This window comes from Neofelis nebulosa, chromosome 1 (genome assembly GCF_028018385.1).
Source record: "Neofelis nebulosa isolate mNeoNeb1 chromosome 1, mNeoNeb1.pri, whole genome shotgun sequence".
Taxonomy (NCBI): domain Eukaryota; kingdom Metazoa; phylum Chordata; class Mammalia; order Carnivora; family Felidae; genus Neofelis; species Neofelis nebulosa.
The window spans coordinates 17,502,840-17,510,025 of record NC_080782.1 but is presented as its reverse complement, the minus strand read 5'-3'; positions in this window follow the sequence as shown (position 1 = coordinate 17,510,025).

Genomic DNA, 7,186 nt, shown 5'->3' with positions numbered 1-7,186 from the left:
AAAACAAAACAAAAGGGTGGGCCACTCCTGGGTGGCTCAATTGGTTAAGTGTCCGACTTGAGCTCAGGCCATGATCTCATAGTTTGTGAGTTCCTGCCCAGCATCCGGCTCTGTGGTGGCAGCTCAGGGCTCAGAGCCTGGAGCCTGCTTCAGATTCTGTGTCTCTCTCAGATCTAAATGTAAAATGTTAAAATGTTAAACTATAAGATTTATATGCTGGGAATGGCCAGCAAACCCTTCCTAAGTAAGAGAGGGGAAGGCAAGCCATACAGAGAAAGACAGATACCATATGGTTTCACTCTTATGTGGATCCTGAGAAACATAACAGAAACCCATGGGGGAGAGGAAGGAAAAAAAAAAAAAAAAAGAGGTTAGAGTGGGAGAGAGCCAAAGCATAAGAGACTGTTAAAAACTGAGAACAAACTGAGGGTTGATGGGGGTGGGAGGGAGGGCAGGGTGGGTGATGGGTATTGAGGAGGGCACCTTTTGGGATGAGCACTGGGTGTTGTATGGAAACCAATTGGACAGTAAATTTCATATATTAAAAAATAAAATAAAAAAATAAAAAAAATAAAAAAAAGAGAGGGGAAGGCGTGGGGGTCAGCGTTCAAAGAGGAAGACCCTGTTCGCCTCACTCGTATTCTCATTTATTGCAGGCCAATCACAAATCTCAGATGGCTTGTTGTGTACTGAGGGCGAATGACACTTCAGCTTTACAAAAACAAAGGGTGCAGGACTTAAAGTTGAAAAATCACAAGCAACTAATCAAATCAGAGACACACAGCAGGGGACTATGTGTCCTATTGTTTTGCTCAACTTTGTATACAATGTGTAGATAACACAGCTCCCCAAGGACTTCAGGACTGCAGAAAGAATTGGGAGTGTGCCCCCCCCCATCGGGCATTCCACATTCTGTGGTTAAGCAGGCCTCAAGCTTTCCAAGAGACCCAGGCCCCTCACAAGCTTAACTGCAGCCCACCAGCAGTCTCTGTGTTATATTTTAACTAGCTAAACATCGTGTATAATCTCGTCATCCTCAGTAATAACCCCAACGTTTATATTGTGTTTGGGAAAATGCATAGGAGAAAATCTGTATGTCCTTGGAGTAAAACCAAATTTCTCAGGATGCAAAAAGTACACACACACACACACACACACACACACAATGGAAAAACTGATCTTATAAAAATGTAGCACATCTACTCTTTGAAAGAAATCTCAAGACAAAAATAGGTCAGAAGTGGAAGAAAATATCCCTAGTTATTATATTTGGCAATGGATTTTCAGGCAGGATAGATAAATAATGCTTACATTTCAATAATAAGAGCACAACAATTTTAAAAATACAAATGGATAAAATTTAGCATGAAATGTCACAAAAGAATATATTGTGTCATATATGAATAACCAATAAGCCCATATAAAAAACACTAAGCATCTTTTATAATCGGAGAAATGGACTACATTTTGACAACACTACACTGTGATACACTGTGCACCCATTAGAGTGTCTGAATTAAAGAGTGGCAGTGTGGCAAGGATGTGGAGTCACCACATTCCATGTAGGTTTCAGGTAGTAATGTAAAGTCATACATCGCTGTGAAACTGTTTTCAAGATTTTTCATAAATGTACGTAAACACTAACCGTATTGCCAGGCATTTTACTGTTATGTTCAGATACAAGATTGCACCTGAATGCTCATAGCAGCTACACTCAGAATTGTCTCAAGCTGGAAAGGAACCAAATGTCTACCAACAGGTGAATGGGTGCACAGAATGTACAACCATACAGTGGAATGCTACCCAGCAATGTAAAGGAATCTCCTGCATCTGTGCAACAACATAGATTAATTTCAAAATAATTATGCTGACTCAAAGAAGATAATATGTGATCGTATTTATGTAAAAGTCTATAAAATGTAAACACATCTATAGTAAATGAAGTATTTGCATCCTTGCAAGTAGTGAAATAAGTCATTGCCTTGAAAGGTTTTTAATATATTCCAACTTTAGGTTTTATGTATCATAAATACATTATAAATATATCCATACTAAATGACTGAATACGATGAATACCTCTGCATATATTGACAGATATCAAATTTGTTCTTTACTCCTTTGGAATTTTTCCAGGTCTAGAATTAAAAAAAAAATCATCCATAAAAGCAAATTCAATAGAGTTACTAAAATGTACAATAATTGACTAAAATTACTACTTTAAAGCTACTTTATAGGTTTTTCTCAAGATAGACACTAAGAGCTAAGCACTTCTCTTTTCTTGTAGAATCATAAAACTCTTATCATCACTTTATCAATTTATAATGATTTTCTGACAGTAAAAGGCAGAAGGGGAATAACACTACCACCCTAATGACAGTGTTCAGGGCCACTGAGAAATTTTAATACTTAGAAACCAAATTACGGGATTAAGGAGGTCAGAGGGAGCAAATTGTTTTATACTGTAGTTCATACTTCTCATTTGAGCAACCTCAAGAAGTAAAAACTACCTTTGAATGTGAAATTTGTCAGGCACTGAAAAGAAATTTTATTTTTAATTTACCAAGTACGATTTTTCTCTTCTTTATGTAGCTCTTCAGTAAATTATTTAAAAAAAATCTAAACTATACATCACTATAATAGTTTCAATTACCTTATGATTGACTTTTCATATATTTTTTAAATTAAACATGTTTTAAAATAATGGAAAATGTATTTGCCATTACTATATTCAATACATTTTAAATATTAAATCCAATAAATGAAAACATTGAATTAGTCAATTTAGTTAAATTATGTCTCACCTCTCATTAGTTGTTCTTAAATGTCCGAGTTAGTAAATTTAGATAATCTAGTATCATTAACTCTTTTTCCAAAAAAAGATAACTTCAATAAATCTTCAATGCTTATTATATTAGAGTCAGAGTCCTTGAGTAAACATGTAATTTCTTCTACATAAATTTTAATTCTCTCTCTGTCTATATATAGATAGATACATATTGATCAATATATAGATACAATATACACATACATAATGTTTTCTTGTTTGCATGCTTTAGCTAAAACATTTCCCAACTTTTCTCTTCTGCTGTACTCTCTCGTTTGGAAATAGTATATTGCAAAGTCATTGTAAAATGTTATCTGTTTATACATTTATGTGTATATTTCCGATTATATAAATTATATGTGCTTAATGAAAATAATATTGAATATTCAGAAAAAATTAGAAAATAAAAATCCATCATGATGTCAATAGTTAATTCTACTTCATATACACATACATAGTGATGTACGATGATTTTCTGATGGCAAAAAGGAAAGAAGAAAGAATACCATATACTGCTTTAGTTTCCTACTCACCGATATGACAAATTACCAAAATCATACTGGAGAGAACTAAAAAAAATATATATATCTTACAGTTGTGGTGGTCAGAAATCCCAAAATCCAAATGGTATATGGGACTAAAATCAAGATGTTGGCAGAGCTGGGCTCCTTTGGAAAGCTGTAGGGGGACAATGTAATCCTTGCCTTTTCCAGTTTATGGAGGCCACCAATGGCCCTTGGTTTGTGGTCTGTTGCAATTTCAAACCTTGCAATGTCATCTTCCTGAGTCCTGCTACCACAATTATATCTCCTCTCTAATTCTCTTGCCTCTCTCTCCTATGTTTTAAGGGGACTTGTTATGCTGAGCCCATCCAGATAATCCAGGATGACTGCCCCATTTGAAATGTTTTTAACTGAATCACTTCTGCAAAAAACAGTTTTGAATATACTGTAATATAGTCAAGGGTTCCAGAGCTTAAGATATATATATATATATATATATATATATATATATATATATATATATATAATTGGAGATCATTATCCTGCTTTGCTATGCAAAATAAATATAGCTATTGGAATAAATATAATGATTAAGGGGCTTAAAATGGAGGTTCTAGTCAAATTTCCTTTTTTGTTTCATTTTTAAAAATTTAATGATAGTGGTGTTCTATTGTTAGCATCCAAAAATCCTGATGGATTTGAGTGTTTCTTAGGCTACACGTGAATCTTTTCTCCCCAAAAGTTATGTAAAATCTTGTCATACACACCAATATTCTGTCAGTGGTACCTAGAGAATAAAATTAAGGAGTGTTTTTTTATACAATTATTTATAAAAATAAATATATAAAAATACAGTTAAGGAGAGTGGTGGTAGACATATATGATTAAAATAAGAAAGATGGAAGGAAGGAAGGAGAGAGGGAGGATAAGAGGAATGGAGGCAGGGAGAAAGACCAAGATGAAGTCATTTGATCAAGCATTCTTTTTTTTTTTTTTAATTTATTTTTATTTTATTAATTTTTTTTTCTTAATGTTTATTTATTTTTGACAGAGAGTGAGAGAGAGAGACAGAGGACGAACGGGGGAGGGTCAGAGAGAGAGTGAGACACAGAATCTGAAACAGGCTCCAGGCTCTGAGCTGTCATCACAGAGTCCAACAAGGGGCTGGAACTCACGGACTGCGAGCTCAAGACCTGAGCCAAAGTCAGACGCTCAACTCACTGAGCCACCCAGGTGCCAGTGGCACCTGGCAGTGTTATTTTTATTTAAAAAAATTTTAGTGTTTATTAATTTTTGAGAGAAAGAGAAACAGAGTGCCAGTGGGGGAGGGGCAGAGGTAGAGGGAGACACAGAATCTGAAGCAGGATCCAAGCTCTGAGCCGTCAGCACAGAGCCCGGCATGGGGCTCGAGCTCATGAGCTGTGAGATCATGACCTGAGCCAAAGTTGGACGCTTAACTTCCTGAGCCACCCAGACACTCCATGAAGTTAATTATTTATTTTTGAGAGAAAGAGAGTAGGGGGAGGGTCAGAAGGATAGAGAATCCCAAGCAGGCTTGCACTGTCAGCTCAGAGCCCTATGTGGGGCTCGAACCCAGGGGCCACGTGATCATGACCTGAAGCAAAACCAACAGTTGGACGCTTAACCTACTGAACCGCCCAGGTGCCCCTAGACCAAGCATTCTTAAAAATATTTGGTAAGGAACAAAATTTCCTTCAGAAATATTTGTGATATGGATTGTAGTCTCTCTCTCTCTCACCTAGCTATCTACCTACCTATCTCTTTATCTAGCATTTATCTAACATCAGTCTCTTCTGTAATACCTAAATTTATACATATACAAGGAGATATATCTTCCCATTCAGATATAATACCATTAAAAAATAGAGGGTTTTTTTTTTTTTGCCACAAAGTTTCTCAAAAAAGTGTACAAACAAGTACATAAAATCCCTTCTGTCTGTAAAGCAGTAACATAAAGATGCTCTTTGAGAAAGGAAAATGTGAAAATAAGAATATGAACATCTTTTAGGAAAAGAATCCAAATTTAATTAAATAACAACTATAAAGCTAGTCACCTGAACATAAATTTAGTTTATTTATACATATACTGTGCTGTCAGGAAAACAGAACATATGGTTAAGAAAACAAAAGCCTTGCTTAGCTATCACATTGAAGTAAAGATCTCTTGTAATAATAATTTAGTCACGTTTTCTTATTCTGAATAACAAGTAAAAGTTTTTCCCTCTCATTTTTTCTTGCCATTAAATGAAGAGATAAATGCTCTTGCTGTGAACCAGGTTTTAACATAGACACTTATACCTATTAAGATGATCAACATAATGGCCTAGATATCAATGTTTGTGGAATATGATTTGGGTAACTGAGAAAAAAAGAAACAATACAATGAAGCTGGTGTGTTATTGATAATTGTTAATTATCTCAGATATAACGAGCTTCCAAGGATTTTACTTTTGGCTTTGTCATTGTTTTTCTGCTTTGTTATAAAAGCTATATACCATCATGATATATGATGTATTATTACGTTATATGTTTTATTATTGAGATATGTAGGTTGTTTGCATTTCTTTTGAAAATTGAACACCACATGGGACTTATCTATATACATGTATCTGTATCTCCAGATACCTTTGGTGGTTTTCCTAGTGGAAATGCAATCTCATGTGCTCTGTTGAGGGCATCCTCTTAAGGAGAAATCTCTATAAGACTGAAGAAAGCAATATAGTTATAGCAAATGGGTACAAGACAAGAAAAAATACAGTCTCAGATAAATCAGCTTTGGTGTTACTCACAGGGGAATCTGGATCATAAATCACATCAAAGCTGCCTTTACTTTATAGCGACACAGTTGACCTTACGTATCTGATAAAATTCAATATTGAAAGCAGGCTAATCCTGGTGAAGGAATGGGCCCTCCTGAGTAAGGAAGTTCTTTTCAGCCTACTGGCAATGTCCTGATAAAGGGAAGAGCCATCAGGTATTAGCGACCAGAGCTTAACAACCACCGTGAAATGGTGGATAAAGAAACAACAGGCGGGGCGCCTGGGTGGCGCAGTCGGTTGAGCGTCCGACTTCAGCCAGGTCACGATCTCGCGGTCCGTGAGTTCGAGCCCCGCGTCAGGCTCTGGGCTGATGGCTCGGAGCCTGGAGCCTGTTTCCGATTCTGTGTCTCCCTCTCTCTCTCTGCCCCTCCCCCGTTCATGCTCTGTCTCTCTCTGTCCCAAAAATAAATAAAAAACATTGAAAAAAAAATTAAAAAAAAAAAAAGAAACAACAGGCATCTAGCTACAGCTCACCTCTTATCCTGCTTAGATTCACTTTGTTCTAACTAATTTCACTTCAGCCAGGCGCAGTTACTCTAGGATTCTGGAACATCACAACTCATGGGGACAGGTAAAGAGAGGATTAATGGGATGAGCTACAGCCCTCACTATTCCAGTTAGTTCTGAGGCCCTAACTGATAGCAACATCTCCCTTCTCTCCCACCCATTTAAATAACCTAATATTTAAATGCTTGGTCTAAGAGCCTTGGTCAGTAGACATCCACAGAGGTTTGAGACCCTAATGACCGTGACTTTATCACATTGTGGTTGTTCTACTTGCACACTGAAAATAAGAACTGAGCATGGGATTACCAAGAAGCACTGTAGTGTTTCACCTGAGTGCCGAACATACTCTTCCATGTGCGAATTATACAACTGAAGCAATCCTACCTTCCCATCATGATCAGGATCAATTACATTTGCTGTTTGGGAATTCCTTTCTATGCCTCCTAAATTACTGGTATGAAGATTCCAAATAAACAGATGGCAACTGGAACTATAAGTCCAATGATTCTTAT